The sequence below is a fragment of the Dipodomys spectabilis genome, unplaced genomic scaffold (assembly GCF_019054845.1).
Source record: "Dipodomys spectabilis isolate Male_0828 unplaced genomic scaffold, ASM1905484v1 ptg000153l, whole genome shotgun sequence".
Lineage (NCBI taxonomy): Eukaryota > Metazoa > Chordata > Mammalia > Rodentia > Heteromyidae > Dipodomys > Dipodomys spectabilis.
In genome coordinates this window covers 23056-35968 of record NW_024870830.1, presented here as the reverse complement: position 1 = coordinate 35968, position 12913 = coordinate 23056, and the positions used below count along the sequence as shown (strand labels likewise).

The window sequence follows — 12913 nt, the reverse complement described above, 5'->3', positions numbered from 1 at the left end:
AATTCCAAGTATATGTTAGATATGAGACCTTTGTCCGTTGTTTGGCTAGTGAAGATCTTCTCCCAATCTGTGGGATTTCTTTTGATCTTGCTAGCTATGTCCTTTGCGATGCAGAAGATCTGCAACTTCATGCAATCCCATTTGTCCAAACTTTCTTTGATTTGTTGTCTTTCTGGGTCTCTATTAAAAAAATTTCGGCCTTCGCCAAGGAGACCTAGGGTTTCTCCTATTTCATCCTGAAATGTTTTCAGAGTGTCTGCTTTGTCTCCGAGGTCTTTGATGCATTGGGAGTTGCTTCTGGTGCAGGGTGATATATAAGGATCTAGCTTTAATTTTTTACAAGTAGTTAACCAATTTTGCTAGCACTATTTACTGAAAAGGCTGTCTTTCTTCCATTCTATTTTTTTAGCTCCCTTATAGAAGATTAGATGGCTATAGGTCTGTAGGTTCATTTCTGGGTATTCAATTCTATTCCATTGGTCCTGAAGTCTGTTCTTGTGCCACTACCATGCTGTTTTGATTACTATGGCTTTATAGTATAGTTTGAAATTTAGTATTGATATTCCTCCAGCAGTGTTCTTTCTGTTCAGCAGCATTTTTGCTATTTGGGGTCTTTTATTGTTCCATATGAATTTTTGGATTGCCTCTTCTATTTCCTTGAAGAATGACGTTGGAATTTTGATAGGTATCGTGTTGAATTTTTAAATAGCCTTGGGAAGTATTGCCATTTTCACAATGTTGATCTTTCCAAAATCAGTAGTATGGGAGTTTTTCCCATTTTCTAAGTTCTGTTTTGATTTCTTTTTCAAGTTTTTACAGTTTTGATCATAAAGGTCCTTCACTTCTTTGGTTAAGTTAATTCCTAGCTATTTTTTTTTGTGGGGCTATTACAAATGGAGTTGTTTTCCTAATTTCACCACACTTTTCTCATTGTTGGCATACAGAAAAGCCATTGATTTTGGGGGGTTAATTTTATACCCTGCTACTTTGCCAAAGTTTTGAATCAACTTGAGTATTTGGGAGTGGTGTCTATGGGATTCTTTAAATACAGGATCATGTCATCTGCAAAGAGGGGGAGTTTTATTTCTTTTTTCTCTATTTGTATCACCTTTGTTTGCATCTTGTCTTATTGCTGTTGATAGGAATTCGAATACTAGATTGAAGAGAAGTGGTGATAGTGGACATCCTTGTCTTGTTCCTGAGTTCAGAGGAAATTGCTTTAGTTTTTCACCGTTAAGTATAATGCTGGCTGTAGGTTTGTAATATATAGCCTTTATTATATTGAGGAATGTTCCATAATTCCTAATTTTTCCAGAACCTTCAACATAAAGGGGTGTTGGATCTTGTCAAATGCTTTTTCTGCATATATTGAGATAACCGTGTGGTTCTTATCCTTGCTCTTGTTGATGTGATGAATTATATTAATTGGTTTGGGAATATTGACCCAGCTTTGCATCCCTGAAATGAATCCTGTTTGATTGTGGTGTATGATTTTCTGGATACATTGTTGAAGACGATTGGCCAAAATTTTGTTGAGAAGTTTTGCATCAATGTTCCTCAAAGAAATGGGTCTATAGTTCTCTTTCTTTGATTATTCCCTGCCTGATTTTGGGATGAGAGTTATGATGGCTTTATAGAATGTGTACGGTAGTGAACTTTCTCGTTCAATTTCACTGAAGGTTTGGAGTAGTATTGCTCTGAGTTCTGCTTTTAATGGTCTTGTAGAATTCTGCTGTAAACCATTTGGACCTGGACTTTTCTTATATGGGAGGTCTCGCATTGCTGTTTCTATTTCAATGCTTGATATGAGCCTTTTAAGATGGTTTAACTCATCTTGCTTTAGTATTGGCATGTCAATATTTGCTAGGAAAAGGTCCATTTCTACCAAGTTCTCAAAATTACTAGCATAAAGTTTTGAGAAGTATTCCCATATAATGTCCTGAATCTTGGTTGTTTCTGTGGTGATGTTTCCATTCTCATTTCTGAGTTTATTTATTTGGGTGTGTTCTCTTCTTTTTCTCATAAGATTTGTGAAGGGCCTGTCAATTTTGTTAATTTTTTCGAACAACGAACTCTTTGTTTTTTTTTTATTTTTTCCAATAGTTTTTTTGAATTCTAATTCATTTAATATTGATTTAATTTTAATTTTAATTAATTAATTAATTAAAATAATTCTTTCTTTCCATTTATTATATTGGGGTATATCTTGCTGCTCTTTTTCAAGGAGGTTCAGATATCTCATTAAATTGTTGGTTTCAGATCACTCCAATTTGTTGATGTAGGAGCTCAGAGGTGTAAATTTGCCTCTGAGTACTGCCTTTGCTGTGTCCCAGATGAGATGGTAATTTGTGTGCTCATTTTTGTTGAATAGCATGAACATTTGGATTTCCTTTCTAATATCTTCCATGACCCACTCATTATTCAACAGTGTGTTCTTCAGCCTCCATGTGTTACAGGACTTTCTTTGGTGGCTTTTGGTGTTGCGTTCTAATTTTATTCCCTTGTAATCATAGAGAATGCAAGGTATAACTTCAATGTTTCTGAATTTGGTCAAGTTTGCATTGTGGCCTAAAATGTGGTCTATTTTAGAAAATGTTCCATATGCTGCTCAGAAAAACTTGTATTTTGATGCTGCTGGGAGAAATATTCGATAGATGTCTGTTAAATATACTTGATCTATGCAGTTGTTTAGATCTGCGGTTTCTCTGTTGAGTTTTTCCGAGTTGATCTATCTAGTGGGGAGAGTGGTGTGTTTAAATCCCCAAAAATTAATGTCTTTGGATCTCTGTGGGATTTGAGGGAAAGTAGTGTTTCTTGGATAAATTTGGGAGCTCCATTGTTTTTCGAATAGATATTTAAAATTAATATGTAGCGACCTTCTTTACCTCTTGTTTATCTCTTCTCACAAATTTTAATTGGAAGTTTATTTTATCTGATATTAGGATTGCAACTCCTGCCTGTTTATGGGGGCCATTTGCTTGGTAGATTTTGTTCCAGCTTTTAACATTGAATATATTTTTGTGTTTATCAGCAAGATGTGACTCCTGAAGGGAACAGATAGAAGGATCTTGCTTTTTAGTCCTACTAGACAGTCTATGTCACTTAATTGGAGAATTAAGTCCGTTAATGTTGAGAGATAGGACTGAGAGGTATTGGGGAGTTCTGGCCATTTTATCTACCTTCTTGGGGTCTATGTAAACTGGGTTCTTCCTATCTTCTTGGATTCTCAGTTTGGGTGCATTTTCTTGGCCTTTATTGTGGTCTTGTTAGTTTTCTATGTGTAGGACATCTTTAAGAATCTTTTGTAGGGCTGGTTTGGTGGAGATGTATTGTTTCAATTTTTCTTGGCTATGGAAGGTTTTTATTTGGCCTTCAGTTATAAAGGAGAATTTAGCTGGGTACAGTATTCTTGGTTGATAGTTGTTTGTCTTTAGGGCATGGCATACATCATTCCAGGCTCTTCTTGCTTTGATTGTCTCTGCTGAGAAATCTGAGGTGATTCTAATTGGTTTCCCTTTTATAGGTGATTAATCTTTTCTCTCCTCTGGATTATTCATTATCTGTTCTGTCCCCTGATTACCATGAGTGGGAGTTGAGATACCCGGACTTGCCATTTTTCCTGTGCTTTTCAGGTTTGTTCTGCCCATTTGGGATAAATGAAACACCAGTTTTGTGCTAGAACACTAACTTAAGGCAAGCATCAACCAAAGTCTGTATTTGCACAGTCAATAGTCTGCAGATAAAATCTCGTTCAATGGATACATCTATTCAACGTCCAACAACTATATATTAATGGGCTACAAACCGCAAATGCAAATTTGGCAAGCCAGAAATTATTAGGTTTAGGGAGAATTGTGGGTAAAAAATAGGAATAGAGAGATGTGGGAAGGCACAGGGAGAGTTAACTAAGTGCTAATCTCAAAACAGGAAATAGTTTGAATAGGATGAAAGTAGAGAGAGAAAAAAGAAGAAGAAAGAGAAAGGGGAAAAAAAAGAGACCAGAAAAAATAGAAAAGTAAAAATTAAAATATTATGTAGATAAGAAAACGAAATATTGAGAGAAGAACATGCATATAATGCGGAAGGGGAGGGATATAAAGGAGATGTGAAAAACTTAAAAATAAAAATACTTAAAATATTACATAGGTATAAAGAGGTAGTACTGCTATCAAGGAATTTATGTCTAAGCGGTTTTGAACTGAGTAATAAATTTGTGGATTAAGTGTGTACACAATGGAGGAGAAGGTCTAATAATCGACTATGGGTTTATCTGAGGATGTGTAGAAAAACAATTAAGTCACATAAAAAAGAACGAAAGAGAAGAAAAGGTGAAATGGATAAGAAAGAAAGAAAAAAAGATCAGAAGTTCAATAGAGCAAAACAAAAAACAAAAAAAATTTAAAGAAGAAAAAATAAAGAAAAACGCACACACAAATATACCCCTAAAATAAGAAGTATAAGAGGGAAAAAAAGTTACTAGGAAACATTTTTTTTCAAAAAAGGTAAAAATTAAAAATTAAAAAAAAGTTTTAGAAATTTTTTTTTATAAAATGTACAAAAAAAAGAAAAAATATTTTGATTTTTTTGGGAGTGGTGGGAAAAATCCTGTATCTCCCTTGTGTCTGTAACCAGCCTCTTGTTGGAGTCTCTGATCTGCTTGTGGTGTTTGATTTTCCTGTGGCTTGGTTGGTTTCTTAAGTTAGTTTGAACAGGCCAAAAAATGCTCTGCTTTACCCAGGATTTTGTGATCCTCCTCTCAGGTTACTTTAATGGGAGGGGGATCTGCTTTGATTATCACAAAGAGGGAGATGGCTTTTTCCTCGTTTGGAGATGCTGTGATGAGGCTAGGTTCTGGGTAGAGTTGAGGCTTTTCAGCAAACATTAGCTTTTCCCGGGGGCTAGCTTGTTAGAAACTCACGAGCCCACGCTGGAGCCACTCTCTGGGTTTATGTTTACTGAATTTCAATTGATTGTCAAGGCTGCTTAAGGGAGGGGCAGCCTCTGGCTCTGATTACCCAGTGAAGAAAGCCATTCCTGGGGCTTGCGCCTGAGCTGGGTGACATTTCCCGGGGTGAAGCTGAGTCTGGCAGGTCAATTTAGGTTCTTGTGACCTGCTAAATGACTCTAGTTTTCTTCCAAGGCCTTAGTTGGAGCTAGCAGCTCCACCGAGCTTTGTCAGTATCCAAGATGGAGATGTCCGGTTGTGCGGGGGAAGGGTGGCCTTCTCACCTCTGCTCCCTGAGAAGGAGTGAGGACGTTAGGCTTCTACTTTCACCGAGTCTTGGTTCCTGGGTCGTCTCTGGTCTGTGAACCGCAGGATGAAGATGTCTGCTCCTTGTCAGTTCTTGCTGGTGTTGAGTAGAATCTGCTCACCAACCACATCTGGCTCCTTTGTCCTGGACTCTCTGTGTTACAGGATGGCGACTATGGCCACCGCTGCTGCCGAAGCTGCTGGCAAATGCTTGGATCTGTCTCCTTGGCTGGATTTTCCCTCTCTGGCCTAACTCTGTGTACTGTGATGGCACACTTGGTGTGATTCTCTGGCTTAGGACTGTTCACTGGAACTCTAAAACTGCTTTCTATGTGAGAGCTTGTTTAGCCTTCAGCTTCTCCTCCACCATCTTCCCAGAACCCCCTATGAGCATGGTTTAAATTTTATTTCTTTGGGATAAAATGACAATGTTATCTAATTTCAAGTTTTATAAAGGTTATGCTATGTAAGGGCCTTTCTAAGATGAAGATTTAATACACTGATGTCAAACTAACCTTTAATTCTATGAATTACATGTATTGTTACACTTGTATTTTTGTAATCAACTTTTTAACAATTGTTTTTCATTTCTTGCATTTGAAGAATGAAAAATATGGAATACTTCACAAATTTTCATACCATCCTTGTGCAAGTACTATTTTAATCTCTGTATTGTAATTTGGGTAGACCTGCTGCTGAAGCATGTAGTATCCTCTAAATTTAAGTAGTTATTGATGCAATCTTTATACAGGCACATATTCATGGTTGCCTATTTGTAACAAGAAACCCTTATTGTTCCTAAAAATGCTATTGATCTTATTTCTCTAAATTTCTGTCTATAGTGGAAAAAAATTATATTGTTTGGTCGATTACTCACATTTGCAATTTTTTGTCAATAACTATTTTGTCATTTTCATTTTAAATTTGATCATATTTTGAAGCCTTTACAGCTAAGTCCAAAGGTGATGGCTTTTCAAGTACTTATTTATCAACTGAATTATCTTTGTGGAGCAAATGGATTCAAAGTAAGCCTTGGTTAAGATCCACTTCTAAACTTCTGCGGCTTAAAATTTCCTAAATGAGGTCTCTGTGGCACAAATGTCTTCCTGACCCTTACCCTTCTTCCATGTAGGAACAGACCAACCAGAATATCTTACACTGACAGCATAGATTGTCTTACTGGAACAAAACTAATCTTAGTTACAAGGGATCATAGAGAGATGAACACTTCAGACCGAACTGTTCAGAATAGAAGGTATTTTATCAAAATATAATTGTTTGGGCTGGGAAGTTGGCTCAGTGGTAGAGTGCATGCCTTGCATGCCTGAAGCCCTGGGTTTGATTCCTCAGCACCACATAAGGAAAAAGAAAAAAGCCAGAAGTGGTGCTGTGGCTCAAGTGGTAGAGCACTAGCCTTGAGCTGAAGAGCTGAGGGACAGGGCCCAGGCCCAGAGTTCAGGCCCCATGACTGGACCCAAACAACAATATATATATAATTGTTTATTATACCTATTATTTCAAAAGTAGCTAAAGCCAAGAAGGTGAAAATGTTGTTCATATGTATGTTTACTTAATATCCTGGCCTGTATACCATACAACCAGGCAGGAACTAACACTACTGACTTTCTATCACCAAATATTTTCATAGCTCCTGGAGAAGTCTATATATTTCTCCTCGATATTAGGCCTTAAATTGGTAATGTTTAAATCAAAGTGTTTCCTCTTGCCTCCAGGCTTTACATTTACAAATGCTAAAGCTTTCGGACTAACTCTACCAAAAACTGAGGTAGAGATAATGGAATAATACTTTAAAACAGATTTGCCTTTGATACCCTAACCACAACAGAACAATGCATAACAATTTCTTATATTATATATACTTATATATTTTATTTATATGTGCTGATCTTAAATTTCACACAGTAAATCTTACTAGAATTAATTTATAATTTGACAAATAAATTGAAATTTATTCCCATAAATAGATTGGAACATAAATAATTAGGTTTAGAATATATATTCGAATATAAAAAGTATCAATGCAATGTCTTTGGTATAAACTTGTGATACCTTCTAAGTGTTCTTGGTCTTCTGAATTCACATAGTAAAAAAAACGTATTGTTTTCCTCTAATCTAGAAGAGATTTTATACTGCTGCTGTGTTTATTGTATTAACTCGCTGGTCCCAAAGTGTTTTTCTCCATATTATGCCTAAAAGCTTTTATTCTTCTACAGTACCAACGGGTCCAAGGATACCAGGTCCCAGGTTATCTGCATCATCAGATAACAATGGCAAGTCTTCTAACCTTGGCCCATCCAAAATGCTAACAGAAAGTAATTGAAGACCCATCTCAATTTTTCATTTCCTATAATATTTCAGGGCCCCAATTCCTTGCAGTAATTAGCAGCAAGCAATTGTGAAATTTAAGGCAACTTCAAATGAAAGAGGAGATCACAAAATATGAGTGAAAGTACTGTAGTTCAAACTTTCAATTTACAGATGACAAGCCCATATGAGTAAACAAAATCACAAATGTCACAAGATTATTTTTAATACCTCTCTGCTAATGATGAATGAAAGATTTCAGTCCAGCATAAGTAGGCCAAAAAATTTCCTGGAATTATAGATCCATAATTGTTCTACCAAGGCTAGGAAAACTTAACTTAGATGTCAAATATAATTTAAAAAAACTAATTGAGAAGACCCTAGTGCTTCAAAACATTGGTACTTCAGTAAAACTTGGTTCTGTAGTATAAAAATGTTGTCATTCTCAAACCAATGATAACCTACATTTAATCTCCTTCAAGTATATTCCTTTTCAAATAAACTTTCTAGAATCATATTCACCAAAATAACACTTGACAAGTAGATGATAGTGACATTAAAAGTTTTTCAAGTGTAGGAATCAAGTTACAATAGAGTTGATTTATTTACCCAGCACTAATGCAAAATAAGTTCAACCATTCATTAAAGTGTAGAAATAGTATCTCCCACCATTTGCGTTGTTCAGTAGGTGCCTTCCAAAAATGTGTTAAATAGATCAGCCTCCCATAATTCAAACCCAAATATTAGCTAATAAAGTAAATTTCATCACATAAGAAGGTACATTTTAAAAAGTCATTAATAGTTGCCTTATCATGTGTTGCCTTATCATATATTTTCCCTATCTGTCTAACATAGTAATAAATATGACTTTAAGTCTTGAATATGGGTACTGATCAGAGATGTGACAAACCTAAAATCTATCTTCTATTTCTATCATATTCCTCTATAATAGTAAATTTTAGTTTTCTTCTTTCCAAAACTTATAGGTAGTAGAAAATATCCTATGTAAAATATATTAATCACACACCATTGCACAAAGCCATTTATAAAAACTGGTAGTTAGCTATAAATTCTAAGCGATTTTTAAACTTTCTTGTTGACTAAAGATTAATCTTCCAAAAAGATGAGAATAAAATCATGTTTAGGTGCTTCACGTCTCCAATCTTGCAAATTGTTATTACAGATGAATGAATTATGGAAGTATATGCTGACATCAGTTTAAGTATATGTAGGATTGAAACTCCATGAAATGTATATAAACCTTTCAAAGTATTAACAGACAGTTTAATAGAATGAATATCAGGAAGTTGAAACCAGAAAGGAATAATAGTAAAGACACAGAATGAATGAAAAATGGAACAAGGGGCAAGTACAGCTAGAATACTCAATGTACACATGTAATAAACGAAGTGGTAAATCTGAAATAAATCATGGAGAAAGGGTTGGTTGACAATGATAGGAGTGACTCTGATCCAAGAGCATTGGACAATTAGATGGACATATTTAATTGTAACACACTTGTACAACCTTTTGAAATTCAGTTAAAAACACAACTACAAACAAAAACACACAAAAATCACAAACAGCAATCTCTAGAAAGTATGTATATGACCTCACAAAATTTTAAGCAGTTAATGGAGGGCATTCTTGGGAAAAGTAAACAAAGCTGTTCAAAGAGGGCAGTTTAGGGTAGGGGAGAATTTTGAAGAGATTTAAATAGATTGTCTAAGGTTATAAATCACCTACATCTACTGCTAATATTTTCTTCTGTGTGTTTTTTTTTTTTTTTTTTTTTTTGGTCCGGTCGTGGGGCCTGAACTCTGGGCCTGGGCATTGTCCCTTAGCTCTTCTGGTCAAAGCTAGCGCTCTACCACTTGAGCCACAGCTCCACTTCCGGCTTTTCTTTTTGCTTATGTGATGCTCAGGAATTGAACCCAGGGCCTCAGGCATGCAAGGCAAGCGTTCTACCACTGAGCCACTTTCCCAGCCCCCATTCTGTGAGTATTCTTTGTCTGAACTGGTTACTCCAGTCCTGAGCTGTGACTTCATAGCTTATGAAGATAGAATGGAAGAATCAAGATCAAGAAACCATTACACCACCGGAGAGAAAACAGTCCTCTATGGTTTCTCTCATCTCTCTTCATTACTCTTTTCTCTTACTTTTAATAAAGTCAAGTGATTTTGAATAATATTTCCTTCTTTTTCAGAGAATTACTGTTTGGTTATTAAATGTCAATTCACAAATTTTGATGTCTTTTTTAAAAAGAATTTTGAATTTAAATTCCACTACAACTTTGTTTTACACAGTGAGAGTATATTTCCTGGGTAAGGACAATTCTCAAGGGAACCTACAGGATTTACAGCAAGGTTTGTGAGGTTTGTTTGTTTAGTGTGAAAATGAGCCATATTCACCCACATTGCTCCCTCTCAGCTAAGTCTCCATCGATTTCTTTGCATGAAAGCCTATTTTCCCAGACAATGTTAAATTTTCTTAATAGGCTAAGTTGTTAAAAAGTTTGAACAATTAAAATTTACCTGTCATAAATTTTTAAATCTTTTGAAATTCCTTTATCAAAATCGTGAATTCACCAATCTTAATCCCACCTTTACCATCAAAAACAGTTGACATGTTGTTTTCATGATATAGTGTCCATGAAACTACTATTTTCCAGTGGCTTTGTTATGCATATATTTAACCATATAAGCTGATGCTGAGCAAAATGAACTCCAAGATATGGAAACAGATATTTATTTGTGGTTGTTTTTTTGATGTACTATGTGATCTCTATTTTCTTTGAGATTTTCCCCTATGGTTTATCCCCTGCTGTGTTTGATTTTGGTACCCTGTGTATTGTGTATACATTTACCTTAATTAGGGAAGGGAACAGGTACAAAAAAAAATGGCGAGACAAAGGACAAACAGCAAACCAATGCAATAGCATTTCTCACAAGACAATAAGTTGGAAATGTACATTACAACTTGGGAGGGGTATTAGGGTGAAGGAAAAACTGAGAAAAATGAGAGAGGGGATAACAAGTTTGAAAAGTTATGTATTCACTACCTTACAATGGCTGTAACCACAGTGCACATCACTTTCACATTAAAATTAAATTTAAAAAATAAGCTGATGAAATAAAATTTCATTGTTTTGGTAGAGTAAATATTATTCTTTACGTAGTAACTTAAAAATCAGTATTATTTGGCATCTAATTTTTTTTTTTCTTTTTTTTTTTTTTTTTAAATTTTATTTTATTTTATTTGAGAACATACTGTACAGAGGGGTTACAATTACATGGGCAGGATAATGCATACATTTCTTACCAAGCATTGCATCCTCCTCCTTTGTTTACCCTTCACCTCCCTTCCCAGCCTCCCCCCTCCCTCCCACCCAATCAAACCCCCCCTCCCCCCCCCCCACCGACATTGTAAAGCTGGTTTTGACATGACATTTTGTACTTCTCATTGTTGCAACAGGTCCACCTGAATCCTTAAACGACTTGTTTGTCCCCGTCTCCTCCACATGTTATACTGACATCAAATATAGTGAAAGCAGGGGTTACACTGTGGGGGAGGGACATACAAAGCAACAAAGAAATAATGCATTAGAAACACATGCATGAAAGAAACAAAAACATTAAAATACATATTTGAGGTTTTGTTTTCCTAACATCACATTATCTGACTTTTTCCGCTTGACTCATACCTATACTAGATATTGCAAATAAGGGAAACCATGGGACCTATGTTTCTTTGGGCCTGGCTTACTTCACTTAATATAATTTTTTCCAAGCCTTTCCATTTCCTAACAAATGGGGCAATGTCATTCTTTCTGATGGAGGCATAGAATTCCATTGTGTATATATACCACATCTTCTTGATCCATTCATCTACTGAGGGGCATCTGGGTTGGTTCCATGTCTTAGCTATGGTAAATAATGCTGCAATAAACATAGTTGTGCTGGTAGCTTTAGTGTGGCCTTGTTTGTGATCATTTGGGTAAATGCCCAAAAGTGGGATTGCTGGGTCGTTGGGGAGCTCTATGTGGAGTCTTTTGAGGAACCTCCATACTGCTTTCCAAAGTGGTTGAACAAGTTTACATTCCCACCAACAATGAAGTAAGGTTCCTTTCTGTCCACATCCCCTCCAGCATCTGTTGTTGTTAGAGTTCTTGATTTTTGCTGTTCTAACTGGAGTGAGGTGATATCTCAATGTTGTTTTGATTTGCATTTCTTTTATGGCTAGGGATGTTGAACATTTCTTCATGTGTCTATTGGCCATCCTTCTTTCTTCTTCAGAGAAGCTTCTCTTTAAGTCTTTCGCCCACTTACTTATTGGGCAGTTGTTTCTTTGAGGATTTGTTGTTGGGTGGTTTAATTTTTTGAGTTCCAAGTATATTTTAGATATGAGACCCTTGTCCGTTGTATGGCTAGTAAAGATCTTCTCCTAGTCCGTGGGCTTTCTATTGATCTTGCTAGCTATGTCATTTGCCCTGCAGAAGCTCTGCAACCTTATACAATCCCATTTGTCCAACCTTTCTTTGATTTGTTGTGTTTCCGGGTCTCTATTCAGAAAATTTCGGCCTGAGCCAAGGAGACCCAGGGTTTCTCCTATTCCATCCTGTAATGTTTTCAGAGTGTCTGCTTTGAGTTCAAGGTCTTTGATCCATTTGGAGTTGATTCTGGTGCAGGGTGATATATAAGGATCTAGCTTTAGTTTTCTACATGTAGTTAACCAGTTTTGCCAGCACCATTTACTGAAGAGGCTGTCTGTCTTCCATTCTATTGTTTTAGCTCCCTTATCGAAGATTAGATGGCTATAGGTCTGTAGGTTCATTTCTGGGTTTTCAATTCTATTCCATTGGTCCTGAGGTCTGTTCTTATGCCAATACCAAGCTGTTTTGATTACTATGGCTTTATAGTAGAGTTTGAAATTTGGTATTGATATTCCTCCAGCAGTATTCTTTCCGTTGAGGAGCGTTTTTGCTATTCGGGGTCTTTTATTGTTCCATATGAATTTTTGGATTGCCTCTTCTATTTCCTTGAAGAATGAGGGTGGAATTTTGATAGGTATTGCGTTGAATTTGTAGATAGCCTTGGGCAGTATTGCCATTTTCACGATGTTAATCTTTCCAATCCAGGAGCATGGGAGGTTTTGCCATTTTTTAAGTTCTGTGTTGATTTCCTTTTTCAAGATTTTAAAGTTTTCATCATAGAGGTCCTTCACTTCTTTAGTTAAGTTAATTCCTAGGTATTTTATTTTTTGTGAGGCTATTACAAATGGAGTTGCTTTCCTAATTTCAGCCACACTTTTCTCATTGTTGGCATACAGAAAAGCCA

At 36.0% G+C, this 12913-nt stretch overlaps 1 pseudogene; it reads right to left on the bottom strand.

Annotated features, from left to right (window-relative positions):
• Positions 1-5858: 5858 nt before the first annotated feature.
• Positions 5859-5955, bottom strand: LOC122118485 (annotated as a pseudogene).
• Between the last annotated feature and the right edge of the window lie 6958 nt (positions 5956-12913).